This window comes from Miniopterus schreibersii (genome assembly GCF_964146895.1).
Source record: "Miniopterus schreibersii genome assembly, chromosome: 5".
Classification (NCBI taxonomy): domain Eukaryota; kingdom Metazoa; phylum Chordata; class Mammalia; order Chiroptera; family Miniopteridae; genus Miniopterus; species Miniopterus schreibersii.
Window position 1 is genome coordinate 54821844 of NC_138106.1, and position 18765 is coordinate 54840608.

Consider the following 18765-nt stretch of genomic DNA (forward strand, 5'->3'; position numbering starts at 1 on the left):
GCTAAGAGGAGCTCTCTAATCATTCTTGAAGCCTTCCAGGCCCTCTTCCTTTTCAGTTTTTCCACTTACAAACTCCTATAGAAAGACGTGGAAAGTATAGCAGAGAACAGGATACAAAGAAGTTTCTTAAAACACCTTCTTTTAGAGGTTCTCAAGGCGGCCCCTTTAAGGAAGCAGGCCCACCTCTTTCCCATTCATCTAATGGCTTTCCTTCCTGCCCATCACTCTACCTTTAAGAATATTTCCTGTTCCTTCAACCCAACTTGCACACCTCCGCCCCACGGCCTTCCTCATTGGGCCGCCTGAGGCCCGTTCGCTCTTCGGTTTTCCCTTCACCACCTCCCGCCCTCTACCCTAGCACAACGGCGTCCGGGGTCCTGATTGGCTAGCTTGGCAGCCTCCCCGGGGTCGGATTGGTGGGATGAGGGGCAGGGGCGGGAGAGCGGCGCACCCAGGGTAGGCTGTTTGCGTGCTGAGCGGCGGCCGCGGAGGGGCGGGGAGGGGCGCGGGGAGGGGCGGGGGGAGGGGGGGTTGGGAAAGTTGAGGCCGCGCTGCCGCCGGGTCTCCTGCCTTGAGGGCTCGGGCTCGCGGCGGCTGCGGTGGCCGCAAGAAGAGGCGGCGGGGGCGGGGGGAGAGGAGGGCCTGGGCCCGCGCTCCCCCAGCCCCAGAGGAGCAGGCGGCGGCCGGGGAGGGAGAGATTCGCCGGGGCGGTCGGACATCCCTGCCCTACCCGCCTGGGATCATGACCCAGGCGGGGGTAGCCGCTGCCGCCGCCGCCGCGGCCGAGACCGCGCAGCCCGCTGGTGAGTGAGTGCGGGAGGGGGCCGCTGACAGCCGGAGCGGGGGGCGGGGGCCGGGGCTGCGAGGGCGGCTCCGGGGGGCGGCTCCGGGCTCTGCTCCACCCACCCCCTCCCCGTTCCCGGAGGCGAGGGCTGCGCAAAGTCTGCCTCTTTCGTGGGGACCCCTGCTCGCGGAGCCTAGTGGGGTGCGAGCGCCGGCGGTGCTCTCACCCCTCTTCTGCCCGACCTCCGGGCGCCCCGCGCCCCCTGGTGCCAGGCCCGTGGGGGGCTCCCGCTGCTCCCGGGCCTCCAGATGCGCGCGAGGCAAGAGGGGCTCCACGCTGCCCTGGGCGCATAAAGAGCTGGGCATCCAGGTCCACACCGGATGGCCTTTGCCCGCCTGCTGTACCTTTTCCTGTCTCTTTCATTCCCTCTTCTTCCCTTGCTCTCTGAATTTCCTTGGGACCCGCTGGTCAGACTCACGTGACTTGCTTTTTAACTCTCACCCCGATGTCGGAGAGTTAGGCGTGCGTGTTCTTTTCAGAAGCCATTCTTTTCCTTTCTGAGAAGGAGCGATCGATGCTAATGGCCAACTCCTGGAATCTTGTTCCATATTTCCGGAAAAATATTTCAGGACTCTTGTTCATGTTTAACATTGTGATTGTTGGGTTCTCCCATACTTACTGCCCCCTTTCCACTTTTCCCACTTACCCCCTAAGGTTATACCGGGGGTATGGTCCCTTGAATTTATTAACTTCATATGGAAATGAGAGACTGCTTAAACCTATGTGTGGAATCCCACTTATAGGCTTCCAGCTTACGTTCTCATACCATTTTTACCATTCAGTAGATATAGCGACCTAACCATACAAAACAAGACAGTTGTGGCTAACTTAAGTTTGCGTCAAGACGACAGTTGCTTACCTATAAACAAAGTATTCTTAAATAAGCCCTTCAGTGAATAACATGGAACCTGAAGCATATTCATATCTAAGCTTTTTATTAAAAACAAACAACCCCTCCCCCCCAACCAAACAAACCAACCTGCTTTTTGAGGGTTCAACAGGCTGTCATACTCTCTAATCACCTTGATGACTTTTTCCTCCCACACAGGACACTTGTTTAAAGTAGTACAGAGTTGCTGTATGGGATACATTTGTTGTTTCCCCTTTTTTGTGAAGTACCCTGAAAGTAGTTGTTGCAAAATACTTTGTAATTATTGCACTGCTGAAACCAGGAACAGTGCAGTATACTGTCTCCAGGTACTACAAGAATGAATACTCAATCTTACATTTTGCTTTAGTCCAAGCAGTGTGACTTTTGTATACATAGATATAACATTCTCTCTATATTTAAAAGAGCAGTTTTATAAAATCCCAACATGGATGCAGCCTAGGACATTCTTTAATATAAAAGCACTTCATTGCAGGGATCTAAGGGCATTTTAGGATTGAAATAATTATTTTCTAAGTTAGTTGTCTATGGGACATCATGGAAATAAAATTCAAAAGTTGCAGACTGTGCAGTCAGTGAAACAGTCATGTAAGAGAAATTCATAGGTTATTTTTCTGTTTTAAGAGCTTAGCATTGTCAACAAGGAAAAAGACTCTAAAACTGAGGTCATTTTACTCAGGTTAGAAGATAAGCTTCACCCGATAACTCAAAATTGTTGCTTATAAACAGGGACTGAAATCAAGCTTGGGTCTTAATCGTATCTGTCATGCATTACCTACCTACCCTTTCTATAGCCCAGTGGTTCTCAATTCAGACTACATTAGAATTAACCTGTGTACTTTTACATTTCAATGCTCAGGCCATGCCCCCCCTCCCCCATTCTCCTACTTTTGATATGGGGTGAGTCTCACCCATAGGTATATGTTTAAAGCTTCCCAAGTGTTTCTATTCAACAGTCAGGGTTGAAAACTACTGTGAGTCTAGAACAGTGATTTTTAACCTCTCTCACCTCTTGGCACATATAAACTAATTACTGAAATTCTACAGCATGCCAAAAAATATATTGTTGGCTGATCTGACCAAAAAAAGGTATAATTTTGATTCATTCACACCAGATGGCTATTGTTGTGTTGGCTGTTGTTTTTTAAATATTTTATTTTGCTCTTTTCCATCACTATGTTGTCATTTTTTAATTTGTCAATCTAAGGGAAAAGAGGTCAGTGCTCCTGACTAAATAGTCAGGTGTTGCATGTTTTAAAAACTCTTGCAGAACACCAGTGTGCCTCTTGTGGGACACCAGTTGAAAATCCCTGGTCTAGAGCAGTGTTCAATCTGATAGGCTTGTGTTCCAGGCTCTTCTGAATCAGACCTTCACTCATGTGTCCAACTTTCCCCCCAGTGCTTCCCAACAGGAATCTTAGGACCTCCTGACCTCCTGTGGTCCCACAGATAGGCAGTTCAGATCCCTGCTTTTCTTAACAACATTGGTCTTTCTCAGCATACCAGCGCCCCTCCTTCTGCTCCCTCTCCCTACCAGTACTTCTAACTCTTCTTTTATGAAGGTTTTCCTGACAGCTCTCTCTAACTCCTAGTGATTGGCTGGCTCTCTTTGAACTTTGATGCCACCTATTGTTTAAAAGACAATATGCTTCTACCTCACCGTAGTTTAGATTCTTTTGAATATGTGTTTCATTATTCTCAAACTTAACAGCAAGGATTACTTTATTTTATTTTGGGGCCCTTCTGCAACAGTTTGCTTTGAGTTGATTGGTTTGCTTTGGAACCCTACCAACTCTGCTTGCAACCATAGTTTTAGGTTTGATTCCATCCCAGATGGTTCTGTCTTGGTAGCTTCCTCACACCTTAACTCGCATCAGATTCATGTATGGATGTCAGCTTCTTTCATATCTTTTCCTGATTTCTTTAGTAGGTTGACTGTTTTCCCTTTTTTTCTTTATTGTTGAAAGTATTACAGATGTCCCGCTTTCCCCCCCATTGAGCCCCTCCACCAGGCATCCATCGCATCTGGTGTGGCCCCATAACAGCTTGTACTTATTATTTCTGTGTTAACACTGATCACACTACCTGCAGTATGTGTTTATTCACCTTCTGCATCAGAGTGCTAGCCCCATAGCATACATGTTGAGCAACTCCAGGAGATATGATTCACATTGTATCCTTAAATACTGTTGCAAATGGGAGAGCTAGAACCCCACCAACATAGGAACTGTGTTGTCTTCATCTTTGTTTTCCTGGGCCCTAATAGCACTTGTCATTAGTAGGCTCTTAATGTTTGTTGTATGAGTAAACAACTATTGTGTTATATATTGTGCAAAGATAACCATATACATCTTTAAGATAGACTAATTTGGTGTTAATTAATTTTGCTATTAAATATTCTTATGGCTTTTACTCCTATTATGGATTTGTTAAAGGTTAGTGGAATTTAAGTAATTATGGTTGTGACAGACCCTGTAAACATGTCATCTTCCTTGCAATATGCACAGGGATGTATACCTTGAGTTTTTTCCTCTGAGCTCAAGAGGTTGACTCTTTTATCTTTAAAATATTTGTGGAATTCTTGCTAAGAGAAAAGCTGTTATCTGTCCAATTGGATACTTTTTCTTTTTCTCATTAAATTTTCCGTATGGGTACAATTGCACTACTTTAGAAGGCCAGATCTTTTAATTAGATCGGTAGGGCATGATAAGTTGCTCCTATTAATGTGCTAATACTGTGTTTTTAATTCAGTTCATCAAGTATTTATTGAGTACTTACCATGTGCCTAACACTATTAGGTGCTAAAGAGAATACAGAACTAGTAAATGGTGTGGACTCAGCTCTTAAGATTTTAGACTTATTGGGAGAATTGGGAAACACCATATCAGATAATTAAGGAACTGGACACAGTATTTATTAGATGCTAATTTAAACATAAGTACCCCAAATCTAGGATGCATTGGCCAATACCACAGAAAATTAAGAAAGACCAGATATTCTTTCAGTAGACATTTCTTACTCCCATACTGAGTACTAATTGTTGAGGATACAAATATGAAAGTTATAGTTTGTACCATTTAGAAGCTTATAGTCTCTTGGGAAAAACCAGTAAGTATATAGAGTGTATTTCATGTTAAGACATTGTAAAGTATTATGTCAGGATATTTGGGACCAGCCTCTAGGGATCGGAGAAAGTTTTAAAGAGGATAATTAGGCGTTCCGAGTTGGAAAGTTGAGTAGTAGCATTCCAGACAAAGTAACAGATACAAGGGCAGGGAAACGAGAGAGGGAATTTCTTGATTAAGGAGCTGCAAGCAGATTGATATTAGTAGAAAGTAGTATGTTAAAGAGCATGAACTCTGGACCCAGACACATGTGGTTTGCTGACTTTTATTCCTGAGAGGTCTGAGATTTTGCAGATTTTGCCTGTGCAGGGTAGCAGTAGCCTACTGGTAACTTCCCATCTAGTGTTAATACAAAGAGGTGCTCCAGGAGCCTCGCAATTCCCATCTGTGCTTCTTGTAACTTCTCTTTTATCTGTTGTCTGGTTGCGTGAGGAGCCCCTGATAGTCATACCTTCCAATTAATTAATTCATTATCGGGTCCCCCGGCAAAAGCATTCTCCCCTTAGCCACTATAATTTCTTAAACAGCAGAAGCTACAGTAAAGGGGACAGGGAGAAGAAATTTGTAGTGTAACCATGAGAGCTATCACTTTTATCTCTACTTGCAGGACCTATTTCTCTTTGGTTATAAGCAACAGAAACTGTCTTTGGCAAATTTAAGGAGAAAGGGGGGATTTACAGATAGATGCTGGGTAAGCTTGTAGAAGCAAAGGAAGATAAAGAGTAATGAAGCCTTGGGAAGACCAGGGCACAGCAGCTTCTAGGATCACATGGGTCCATGAGACTAAATTAGTCTCAGCCAGTTTTCCTTCTTGGGCAGAGTCTTATTGGTCAGCCCTTTGCCCACCCCAGAGGTGAAGCCATGTTTTATGGTCCCATCAAACTTCTAGAATGAGGCAGAGAAGCTCCAAAGAACAAGTGAGGTGTTGTTGCCAGAAGCCCAAACACAAGATATTTCCTACAAAGTACATTGGATTTGGCAGTGTGGAGATCTTTTGGTGAGTTTGATGTAAGCAGTTTTAGGAATAAAAACTAGGTAACAGCGAGATGAAGAGGGAATGGGAAGTGAGACAGATAGGACAGTGAAGGAGCCTGATGGTTGGGAGGGAGAAAGAATGGAAACATCTAGAAGCTGTGGCAAGGTGAGAGAGAAAACATTTTTGCCTTTTTAATGGAAACAAAATAAGGATATATTTAATAGAAAAGCATTAATAGGGAAGGAGAGATTAATAATACATGAGAGAAAAATATATTTTGTAACAAGATTACTGAGAAGTAGGAGAGCTAGAGTCCAGAACAAAGGTAAAGGGTATATAGTGTTAGCTAGAAATATTAAGGAAGGTTTTATAGAGGAAGACAGACTTGCACTGGGCTTTAAAGAGTAAGTAGGATTTAGATAAGCAGAGCAGCGGGGAAAGGTCATTACAGTGAAAAAGTAGCATAGATTTTAGGCAAAAAAATGCACTAGCTGATAAGTAGCCCAGGGAAGAGCCTGTCTGAATCCGAGAGGAGGACGGAGTAGGTGACATGATTCGTTACATTACCCTGTTCCTTTGTGTATTGTACTAGGTGTAAGTGGATGGGTGAGACTGGCCAGTGAAGAAGGCAGTGTTAGGTAGAGCCATGAAAGGTAGGACCTAAAACTTTGGGTTTGAAACAATCGATGTTGGAAAACAGTACTGTGGAGTTTGGAGCAGAAGAGGTACATGATAAAGCACAGTAAATTGGCTACATTTCTGAGACGTAGGAATATAAAACCATTGAAGAATAGGGAAAAGACTGGAAACAAAAGAGTATTAAGAGCCAGACGGGTAAGATGGGGCCTAATCTAAGGTGGTAGTGAGGAGCAGGAGAAAAAGATTGTGAAAATAACTGATAGGATTTGGTGAGAAGATTTGATTATTTTGGGGTTTAGAGCTAGGTGAAAGTTTTGATGTTATTGATAAAATGGAGAAAATATAAGTAGGGCTCTTAAGAAGCAAGGCAGATTAACATGTTGCAAACAGATTTGTTAACTGGCTTTGAAATGAAATGTTCTGAAGAGAGCTTTGCCTAACCAAAGATTTGGAGCAAGATCAGTGTTGAAAGGTAGCTTTATTTTAAAAACATAATGACTTTTACACAGAAACAATTTGAAACTTTGTTGGGAGAAAGCAAACAGAAAAAAGCATTGAGTTTGGAAGTAAACGGGAGAGAAAGACAAGGGTTCATGTTAGAGAAAGATGATGCATAATTGGGAAGAGAGAAAGACAACCTGGGAGAGAGAACTTCCAGAAAAGGGAGAGTTCAGCAGCCTCAAGTTTTGCAGAGAGAAGGAAGACCAAAGAAAAGCCCTTTGATTTGGTGAAAAATAGTCCCTGACCTCTTAGAAAGCAGTTTCTGTTGGCAGAACAAACAGAAGGCATGCTGCCATGGGCTTAGGAGGGACTGGCCAATGAAAGAAAGGCGAGAAGTTTCACAGGAATAGTAGGAGAGGAACGAATGATAGACAGAAAAAGCAGTAAATTCTTGCTTAATATGAGGAAACTTTTTATATTTTGGAAACAAAAGAAGTGGTTAAGGAGGAAATAAAGAGCTAAAGAGGAAAGAATCAAGTGGAGAGTCCCTCTCCTCCGATGGTGGAGTTAGTTTTAGGATGTTCGGGTGGGCTGAAGGGTATGGTAAATGTAGGATCCAGTGAAGGAACTCGTACCAGATGACCTCCATTTTCCCAGTGACTTTGGGGGGAAATGGAAAAAGATGACTACGTTCATTGAACTCTTGCTATGTACCAGACACTTTGCTTGATCCATTAAATGTATTATCATGTGGCCCTGGCAGATGTGGCTCAGCAGTTAGAGCATCGGCTCGGTGCGCCAAACGGTTGCAGGTTCGATTCCCTGTCGGGCACATACCTGGGTTGCTGGTTCATCCCTGGCCCCAGTCAAGGCTAATGCAGGAGGCAACCAATTTTTGTGTCTCTCTCACATCGATGTTTCTCCCCCCCAACTCTCTCTCTAAAAAAAGAAATGGAAAAAATATCCTCCAGTGAGGGTTCACAACAACAAAAAAATGTATTATCATGTAAACTCATAACAGTCCTCTGAAGGGTTGGTGATAATCTCCCAATTTCTAAATGTGAGGATGCCAAGACTTAAAGGAATACTTATTTTTAAACCAAGTAGCTAGTAAATGTCAGCTTTGAGATTTGACCCTAGGTCTGATATCAAAGGCTGTTCCCATTCCACCACACCACTAACTCATTAATGTGAGGAAGGGATATGTAGGGACTTGAGAGGCTCTGTCAGTGATTACAGTGGCTGTGCTTCACAATCGCTATAGGAGCTTTCAAAGAATCTTGCACCCTACCCCAGTCATTCATTCCTTCATCAGCATCCTCACTGATTCCTCACTGCATTAGTCAGGGTTCTTCAGAAACAGCCAATAGGATATATATCACAAGATGGGCCTGGAGCATCTTATAGGGCCAAAAAGTAAGAAAGTACAAAAAAACGGGTGGGAAGGAGAAGTGGGGCCATGTCAAAAGGACAGGGAGCTAACCTGAAAGAGTGTCCAGTAGCCAAAGCTTGAACAGTTTGAATAATAAAGTAACTATAGCATTAAATCTTGACCCCAAGAATAAAATAAATATACATGAGTCCATACCAATAGAAATAAGTGATTAAATAAATGGGAAGAAGAGACAAATCTTTAAGAATTCTAAAAACTATATTTAGATACGCTCTTCTCCAAGAGATGGAGATTAATTCTTCTTGAGTGTGACCCAGACTTCCTTATCATTTACAAAGAATAGAGTATGAAATTGTAATAGCAGTAGTTATTTGAGTAGAGTTAACAGCAAATTTGAGAAAGAAAATTGGTGGGGAAGACTACTTTTTTTACAGCTTAAACCCTTCTTCATGAGCTGAGTTGTTTAATGTAAGAATGTTTATTTGTTTAATGAGAAAAACCTAGTTAAGTAACAAAAAAATAGGAAAATAACACATTTTTATTAGTGTTGAAAAGCTGGGAAGGGTGTCATTAAAAGATCAAAAACATTGAGGAACCTATGAAAAGTGCAAAGTGTATGGGGTCAAATTGATGATAAAACCTACAGTGTGGAGAAAACTACAACCCTCAATACAGGCTTAAAGGGAAGATGCTAGTTTTTCTAACACAATTCTGAAAAACCCCAAAGCTCAGAGACTTTGAAAAGTAGGAAGAGGTTGAGGTTGGCGCCTTAGTCCGTTTGGGCCACTGTAACTAAATAGCATTGACTGGGTGGCTTATAAACCACAGAAGTTTATTTCTCACAGTCTAGAAGCTGGAAGTCCAAGGTGCTAGCATGCTTGGATTCTGATGAAGACCACCCCCTGGGTTTGCAGGCTGCCAACCTCTTGTATCCTTACATGGTGGAAGGGGCAAGCAAGCTCTCTGAGCCCTTTTTTTATAATAGCACTAATCTCATTCAGATCCTAGCAATGGTCAAAAGGTAATTAATTACTAGACTTCAGAACAGCTGTTCCAGGACCATTTAGAATAGCTCACAGGATAAGCTGCTAGAACATATTTATATAAGTTGGAGGTATCTCTATCATGGGCTTTAGGGCCAGAGAGAGAATCAGGGTGATCATGTATTTGACCCCCTTTACCCTTTAAAGCATGGAGTTCTCTTTGAATTTAGTTATACTATCTGAGCCAGAGTATTTATAATTGGCACTGGAGAGAGCAAGGAAAAGGTCTCACAAATGCCAAACTGTTCACAGTGATTATTCCTGAAGAGTGTAGTTGAAAAGCTAAGGAACTTTTCCATTTAAATTTAAATATTTCTGTAGTTTTCAAAAATATATTTAAAATAATACTGTACTGTATATTTGAAAGTTACTAAAGAAAGTAGATGTTAAAAGTTTTCATTATAGGAAAAAAAAACTGTGCCCTGGCCACTTTTGCTCAGTGGTTAGAGCGTCGGCCTGCAGACTGAAAGGTCCCGGTTTCAGTTCCAGCCAAGGGCGAGTACCTCGGTTGCAGGCTCTATCCCCGGCCCTGGTCAGGGTGGGTGTGGGAGGCGGCCAGTCGATGTGTCTCTCTCACATTGATGTTTCTCTCTCTCTCTCTCTCTCTCCTCCTCCCTCCTCCCCCTCCCTTCCCCCTTCCCCTCCCTCTCCCCCTTCCTCTCCCTTCCACGCTCTCTGAAAAGTAATGGAAAAAATATCCTTGGGTGAGGATTAAAAAAAAACACAAAAAAATTGTAGCTGTGTGGTGATGGGTGTTTAACTAGACTTTGTGGTGATCCTTTCACAATATGTACAAATATCGAATCATTATGTTGTGCACCTGAAACTAATATAATGTATGTCAATTATGTCTCAAAAATAATTTTTTATACAAACAGGTTACTTATGTAGTTTAAAAATAAAAATTTTAACTGTATTCAGGAAATTATGCTTTTGGCTTATTTCCTATTCTTGAGATATAGTTAGACTCAGCTTCATAGTGGAAGCTCCGGTAGCAGGATTTCATTATTTCATATTCTTACATGTGTCATAGTATTTGACGGTTGGCATTATGAACCTCCATGACATTGTGCCAAGCATAAAAGGTGACATATTGACAGGAAGGAACCAACAGACATTGTTAAAGGATGTAAGATTTCTTTAATGGCAAAAGAGATTAGAACTGATAGCAGTTACACAAAATAGAACTGACAGCACAGCGTGCTCATAATCAACTCCTCAGGTTCCCACCAAGGTGGAAAGCAGCTGCTGAAACCACATACACAGAGGAAGGATTCCTTTGGGTGCTAAAAGCACCCCATGCCATCCCTGCATTATAGTACAGGTATGTCAAGATTTAATGAGTTGAACCTGGTAGGCCAGGTAATAGGACATTCTAGGTAGAGGATTATTAACTTAAAATGCTGGAGAAGAAAATGCAAATAACAGCTCCTATATCAAAATACAGAGAGCAAAGATGCCTAAAGCACGAAATAAGATGATAGAAATTAGTATATATATAGATCTGTGTATATATGTGATATTAAAACATAAATGCTGTAATCACAGTTTTGAATATTTAATGACATAGAGAAATGCACACCTTTAGTAAAAAGCAAAATACAATGCTGCTTATGGTCTAACATTTGTAAAAAATCAGGTGTGTGTAGAAAAAAATCCACAAGGAAATCCATAAAAATGTTAACATTGATTCTTGTGTACTCTAGTGCAGTGGTATGATTGAAAGTAGTTTTCATTTTTTCTTTATGCCTTGCTTTGTTTTCTAGGCCTGTGTTACTTTTATTGTAAGGAAAAAACTGTTAAAGCAAGGTGATCAAAATAAGTAGAGATCTTTTTGTTACAGAGTGTAAAATGGACTGGTGGTATGTCTGTAACCCAGACCAGGGATTTAAGCTTAGTTGTGTTATAATGACTGTGGACCATATTCTAGTTTAGTAGGTAAATCATTTTGATTGGAGAGGACTAAGGCTTTACTAGGGACCTCATATAAAGAGAGAGAACACATTCAAAAACTGGTCAGCGTGGCTCAGTTGGTTGAGTGTCGTCCCATGCACTTAAAGGTCAGTGGTTCAATTCCCTGTCAGGGCACATACCCAGGTTGCAGGGTCCATCCCCCGTTAGGGTGTGTGCAGGAGGCAGCCGATCAATGTTTCTCTCTCACATTGATGTTTCTCTTCCTGTTCCTTCCTCCCTTTTGTAGTCATTTCATAGAACATTTTTTTAATTTATTTTTTAAATTTTATTTTTGATTAAAATATCACAGATGTCCCTTTTTCTCCCCAGTGACTCATTCCACCCCATCCCACCCCCGTCCCCAGTCCCTCTCCCCACCATTGTCCGTGTCCTTGGGTTGTGCATATATGCATATAAATTCTTTGGTTACTCTCATAGAACATTTTAAATAATTGTAAAATACATTGGAATATATTAAACAGCAGCCAAATAGAATTAAATATAGAGGTTGAAAAGATCTTCCTCAAACCATGGACAAAAAGTTTCTTAAGCAATGTGTCAAAAAATATTTTCAATTAAGATACTTTAATTCACCCGGCCGGGCGTGGCTCAGTGGTTGAGCGTCGACCTAGGATCCAGGTGATCGGGGTTCGATTCCCAGTCAGGGCACATGCCCGGGTTGCAGGCTCGATCAGTGACTCCCTCATCATTGATGTCTCTCTCTTTCTCTCTCCCCCTCCTTTCCTCTCTCTGAAATCAATAAAGATATGTTAAAAAAAAAAAAAAAAAGATACTTTAATTCTAACTTGAAAATTTTATGATAAGGTTTAGGTTTTTCATTGTATCTAAAGATACTATTTAAATTAACCTTTACCACTAATATGCTTCCTGGTGAGAAGAAAACACAATTTACCACTGAGCAGTTAGTGTTTTACCCTAAATAAATGCCAGTGCTTATTTTTGGTGGCTTCACATTTTCTCTGTATTAGGGAAATTGGGGATGGTTGGTAACTAAATAAAAATTTGAAATTGTATGCTGAAAGAAAGCAGATGTGTAAACCGATGAAAACATGACTGAGTAGAGAATTTCAGCTTACCCACTGAGACTTCTATCAAAGGTTTCTGTGGGCTTTTTTTAGCAGCCTGTTTGAGATATAATTCATAAACCATAACGTTTACCCATTTAAAATGTAAATCAGTGGTTTTTAGTATATTTGGGGAGTTGTTCCACCATCATCATAATCTAATTTTAGAATATTTCATCATCCCCCAAAGAACTACACGCTCTCTTCCCCACCATTAGCAGTCAGTCCCCATTCTCCTCAGCCCCAGGTAACCACTAACCTACTTTCTGCCTCTATGGATTAGCCTGTTCTAGACATTTCATATAAATGGAATAATATAATATGTGACCTTTTGTGTTAGGCTTCTTTCACTTAGCATAATATTTCCAAGGATTATCCATTCTGTGGCATGTAGCAGTATTTCATTTCTTCTTATTGCTGAATAGTATTCCATTGTGTGGATATACCACATTTTATTTTTCATTCATCATTGGATAGAAATTTGGCTTACTTCAACTCTCTGGCTATTATTATTGATGTTACAAACACTCACATACAAGTTTGCATGTAAACATGTGTTTTCAGTTATCTTGGGTGTATATCTAGGTGGAACTGCTGGATCATAATAACTCTGTTTAACATTTCGAGGAACTGCCGAACTGTTTTCCAAAGTGACACAGCATTTTCCATTCCTCCCAGCCGTGTATGATGTAGTCACATACTTTTGAATAGTACATATTTTTTCCAGCTATATTGAGGTATGATTGACAAATAAAAATTGTATATATTTGCCCTAGCTGGTTTGGCTCAGTGTTGGGCCGTGGACTGAAGAGTCCCAGGTTCAGTTCTGGCCAACCGCATGTGCCTCGGTTGCAGGCTGAATCCGGCCCCATCAGGGCTCATGTGGGAGGCAACCAGTTGATTGATGTGTCTCTCTCACATTGATGTTTCTCCCCGCCCCCCCCCCCCCTGAAAAACAATGAAAAAAATATCCTTGGGTGAGGATTTAAGAAAAAAAAATTGAATATATTTAAGGTTACAACATGATGATTTGATATAAGTATATATGGTGAAATGCTTACCACAATCAATCTAATTAACTCATCCATCACTTCACACAATTACCTTCTATGGTGAGAACACTTAAGATCTATCTTAGCAAGTTTCAAATATACAATACCTTATTATTATCTGTAGTCACCATGCTCTAATTAGATCTTCAGCACTTATCTTATAACTGAACATTTGTACCCTTTGGCCAGCCTTGTCCCATTCCTCCCAGTCCCTATCCCTGGTAACCACCATTCCAACCTCTGTTACTATGAGCTTGAATTTTTCATTTTCCAAATACAGTATAAGCGAGATCATAAAGTATTTGTTTTTCTGCATTCTGACTTTGTCACTGAGCATCATGTCCTCTAGCCTGATCCATATTGTCACAAATTCCTTTTTTTTTAAAAAAACAACAACATATCTTTATTGATTTCAGAGAGAGGACAGGAGAGGGAGAGAGAGAGAGAGAGAAACACCAATTACGAGAGTCATTGATCGAGCCTGCAACCCAGGCATGTGCCCTGACCAGGAATCGAACCCCGATTGCCTGGATCCTAGGTCGACGCTCAACTGCTGAGCCACACCTAGCAGGGCACAAATTCCTTTTTTTTTTTAATCCTCGCCAGAGGATATGTTTTCCATTGCTTTTCAGAGAAAGTGGAAGGGAGAGAGAGAGTGACATCGATGTGAGAGAGACATGTAGACTGGTTGCTTCCCACACACACCCCGACCAGGGCCGGGGATCAAGCCTGCAACTGAGGTATGGGCCCTTGAGAGGAACTGAACCTGGGACCCTTCAGTCAGCAGACTGACATTCTACTGAGCCAAACTGGCCAGGGCACAATTTCCTTTTTTAAAAGGCTTAATAATATCTCATATTTTTATCCACTTATGTAGAATATATTTTTTTATCCATATATCTGTCAATGGACACTTAGGTTATTTCTATATCTTGGCTACTGTGAATAATGCTGCAATGATGGGAGTACAGATATCTCTTTGAGATAGTGATTTTATTTCCTTTGGATATATACCCAGAAGTGTGATTGCTAGATCATATGGTAGTTCTATTTTTTAAAATTAATTAATCAAAAAATATCTTTATTGATTTCAGAGAGAGGAAGGGAGAGGGAGAGAGAAACATCAATGATGAGAGAGTCATCATTGATCTGCTGCCTTCTGCATACACCCTGCTGGGGATCGAGCCCATATCCCGGGCATGTGCCCTGACCCAGAATCGAACTGTGACCTCCTGGATCCTAGGTCAGTGCTCAACCCCTGAGCTACACCTGGCCGAGCACTGGTGACATCTTATATAGCTGTAGGACAGTATCAAAACCAGGAAGCTGGCATTCATGAACTAATTTTTTAATTCATTTTTTACTTATTTTTTCCATTCCCGTGCTCTCCAATACAGCAGCCACATGTATCAATTTAATTTAAATTACTTAAAATTATATAAAATTAAAAATTTAATTACATGGCCTCACTAGCCACATTTCAAGCACTTAAATATTACTAGTGGTGACCATGTGGATAGAACAGATACAGAGTATTTCCATTTCTCCAAGTTCCTTTGTATCGCCCTGATCTAGACTGCATTCTTCTTGAGGGCAGACCTGCCTTATTTATCTTTAGTTTTTCATCTTTTCTTTTGTTTAAAATATGTCTTTATTGTTTTTTAGAGGAAGAGGGGGAGGAGAGGGAGAGAGAGAGACATCTATGTGAGAGAGGAACTTTGATTGGTTACCTCCTGCATGCAGCCCTGGGCATGTGCCCTGACCGGGAATCAAACTGGTGACCTTTTGGTACACAGGATGGTGACACTCAGCCAACTGAGCCACACTGACTAGGACTGCCTTATTCATCTTTATATCTACCTTTCCTGGGCAGTGTGGGTACTCAATCCATACTTGAATGATTGACTAGTCCTACTTCCTTGTTTTACATGTGCTAAAACTTAGACCCTAAGTTATAGTAAATAAAATATCTAGCTATTGAGTAGTGAAGCTAGAAAAAGAGCTCAGGTTTTTTAATTCCAAGTTCACTGCTCTGATATGGACCTTAATTTTGTGAACTCATCAATTTGTGTCAGTTTTAGAAGAAGGAGTATTAAACTAATAATACCTTTCAAACTTTAGGGTCATATGAATCAACTAGGAAGCCTGTTAGAACTTCATATTCCTGGACCTTTCCCTCCCATGAATCTTACTCAGTAGGTCTGCGGTGGGGTGTAGGAATCTATATTTTAAATATATACTTAATCAAGACTGTGTGGTAGTAGTGTAAGGATAGATCAAAAGAGAGAGCAACAGAATAGTGAATCTAGAAATGGAACCACACTTATGGCCATTTGATTTTACACAAAGATGCTATTAAGGAAAGGAAATCTTTTCAACCATTGGTGTTGGAACAACTAAATATCCATATGGGAAAAAAAGTACTCTGACTCTTACCTCACACCATAAATAATATGGATTATTGACCTAAATATGATAATTATTAATTAATTATACACTTTCTAGAATATCTTTCATAGGAGAATGTCTTGGGCATGGGTAAGGTTTTTTGGATAGGACACCAAAGGGAATAATAAGAGAAAAAATTGATGTTAAGCTTTATCAAGAACTTTTGCTCACTAAAAGACACAATTAAGAAAATGCATAGGCAGGCCACATAATTGGAGAAAATATTTGCAAAATATATTTGAGACAAAGGATAGGAATCCAGAAGATATAAATAACTCAATATATAAAGACTTTCTGTAAATCAACAATAAAAAGATGAGCAATCTAATTTAAAAATTGACAAAAGTTATGAGCGGACAAAAGAAGATCTACAAATGGACTTAATAAGCACATAAAAATGTAGTATTATTAGTCATCAAGAAATTAAAATTAAACTGTACATTATATACCCACCAGAATGGCTAAAATTAATAGTCTGACAAAACCCAGTGTTAATGAGGCTATGGAGCAAACAGAAATCTACATTGTGGGTGGGAGTGTGTGTTAAATGTTCTTGTATAAGTCTTTTTGTGGATATAGTCTTTCATTTCTCTTGGGTAAATACCAAGGGATGGAACTGCAGGGTGTGTGATAAGCAATTCTACTCCCAGATATTTGGCCAAGAGAAGTGAAAGACTATATCCACAAAAAGACTTATACAAGAATGTTCATGGATAGTAGCTTCCTTCAGAATAGCCAAAACATGGAAATAGTACATCAGCAGAAAAATGCATAAACAAACTTTTAAATTCACACAATGTTACATATTCCTACTCAGCAATAAGAAAGTTACAAACTATCGGGTGAATTTTAAAAATGTTATGCCCAGTGAGACCTTGACAAAATAGAATTTTCAATTAATACATTCTGAAGTTCTATGTTTAAAAAAAGCAATGAGAACACTGGTTACCTCTGTAGGAGGAGGGGAAGGAAAGGATTAGGAAGTCATGAGAGAACTTTTCTCTGGTGATATACTTTGATAGGGTTGGATCACACAGGTGTGTGCATTTGTCAAAACACTTTAGATTTATGCATTTTATTATGTGTAAGCTTTACCTCAAGAGGAAAAAAAGTTTTAAAGATGTGATTTTAGGCCCTGGCTGGGTAGCTCAGTTTGTTAGAGCGTTGTCCTGGTATGCCAAGGTTTCAGGTTGTATCCTGGGTAGGGCATATACAAGAAACAACCTATGAATGCATAAATAAATGGAAAAACAAAATTGTTCCCCCCCCTCTTTCTCCCTCTCCCTTTTCCTTCCTCCCTCCCCCTCACTCTCTCTAAAATAAATAAAATAAAGACCACACTTTGAGAACCATTGGGTATGACTAATTTTCAGAAATAATCCTTTCTTACCATGAAAAATAATTCATGGATTACTAATGTAACATTTTGAAGTCTTTCTTTAAAAATTCATGACACTGTCAATGTAAGAATGTCCAAACCTGCAGAGAATTTTTATGAGGTCATTTGATCCATACTGAGGACATGCCAGGAAGCAAGATCACAAACACTGGATATTGATAGTTTTGCAGTTTCTTTTATATATTTGGGATTAAGGAGGGAACATCAGAACATTATGTGAAGGTGGGAAAAAGCAAGGCAGGGAACCTCTGATAAGATTACTTTATAGTGAACAGATTATGTGCTCCCTTTAGGGTGGTTACTTTTCAGAGGGGTCTGGAAGAGAGGATTGCTCATGGCATTCCCAAGGTGTGTTACTCTAGATTCCCAAGAGTAACGGACAGGCTTTGTTTAAGGCAAAGGTAAACCTTTTATAGGCCTGGGGCGTGATTGCCCACATGACCTGCACAGTTAGGAATTTATAATGAGATCACCCTGTGAAGTTCCTTTTTGTTGATTGAGTACAGAGCCCCCCCTTTGTCCACAGCACTTTAAATATTAAAAAAGAAATTTTTTTTTAATCTTTACTGGAGGATATTTTTTCCATTGCTTTTCAGAAAGAGTAGAAGGGAGAGAGAGACAGACATCCATGTGAGAGAGACACATTGATTGGTTGCCTCCCGCACACCCCTGAAAGGGGGAAGGCAGGATTGAGCCAGCAACCAAGGTACGTGCCGTTGACTGGAATTGAACCCAAGACACTTCAGTCTGTGGGCTGACTCTCTAACCACTGAGCAAAACCAGGTAGGGCTTTACCTATTTTAAAGGATATATTTTTATATAGTTATATAAATACTGTATGAAAAGTGTCACTTCCTTATTAGAAGATTAATAAGTGGACAAAGGTTTGTGACAATATTATATAGTTCCTTATGCGAACAAGTGTTTTTTGCTTTTTTAAGGTGAAAGATTTATACGATCTGAAGAGAAACCAGAGTATTTTTTTTTTTAAATATATCTTTATTGATTTCAGAGAGAGGAAGGGAGGGAGAGAGAGAGATAGAAACATCAATGATGAGAGAGTCATTGATCAGCTGCCTCCTGCACTGCCCGGACTGGGAATCGAACTTCGATCTCCTGGATCCCAGGTCAATGCTCAACCGCTGAGCCATGCCCGGCTGGGCCAAATGTTCTTATTTAACGTCAGGAATCCAATTTTAATATCAGTAGGATTTGGACTTGGAAATTAGTTTGTATTGAATGAGATGTAATTGAATTGGTTAAAATATTGGTTCGAGATGGATATTTATAGTGATGTTTAGTAAACTGGATGTTTTTAATTTGCAGTTGTATACCTTTTTCAGCTGAGCTGCTGGCTTTCACCATAGTGCAATGAATGCGTTTAACTTATATGATAGGCCTTTAGTGTCATTTGCGTTAAATGACACTAGGTGTTTAGAAAATTAGAACTTGTACTTCATGTTTCTTAATTGTAGCAT

The 18765-nt window shown here is 40.4% G+C and overlaps 1 protein-coding gene across 1 annotated transcript in view; it reads left to right on the forward strand.

Moving 5' to 3' along the window:
* The first annotated feature begins 548 nt into the window (after positions 1 to 548).
* Positions 549 to 18765, forward strand: part of USF3 (upstream transcription factor family member 3) — a 42008-nt gene continuing 23791 nt past the window's right edge. The window contains exon 1 of the mRNA XM_081137898.1: positions 549 to 803. The gene's annotated coding sequence lies outside the window, so the exon portion shown is untranslated. The remainder of the gene's footprint in view (positions 804 to 18765) is intronic.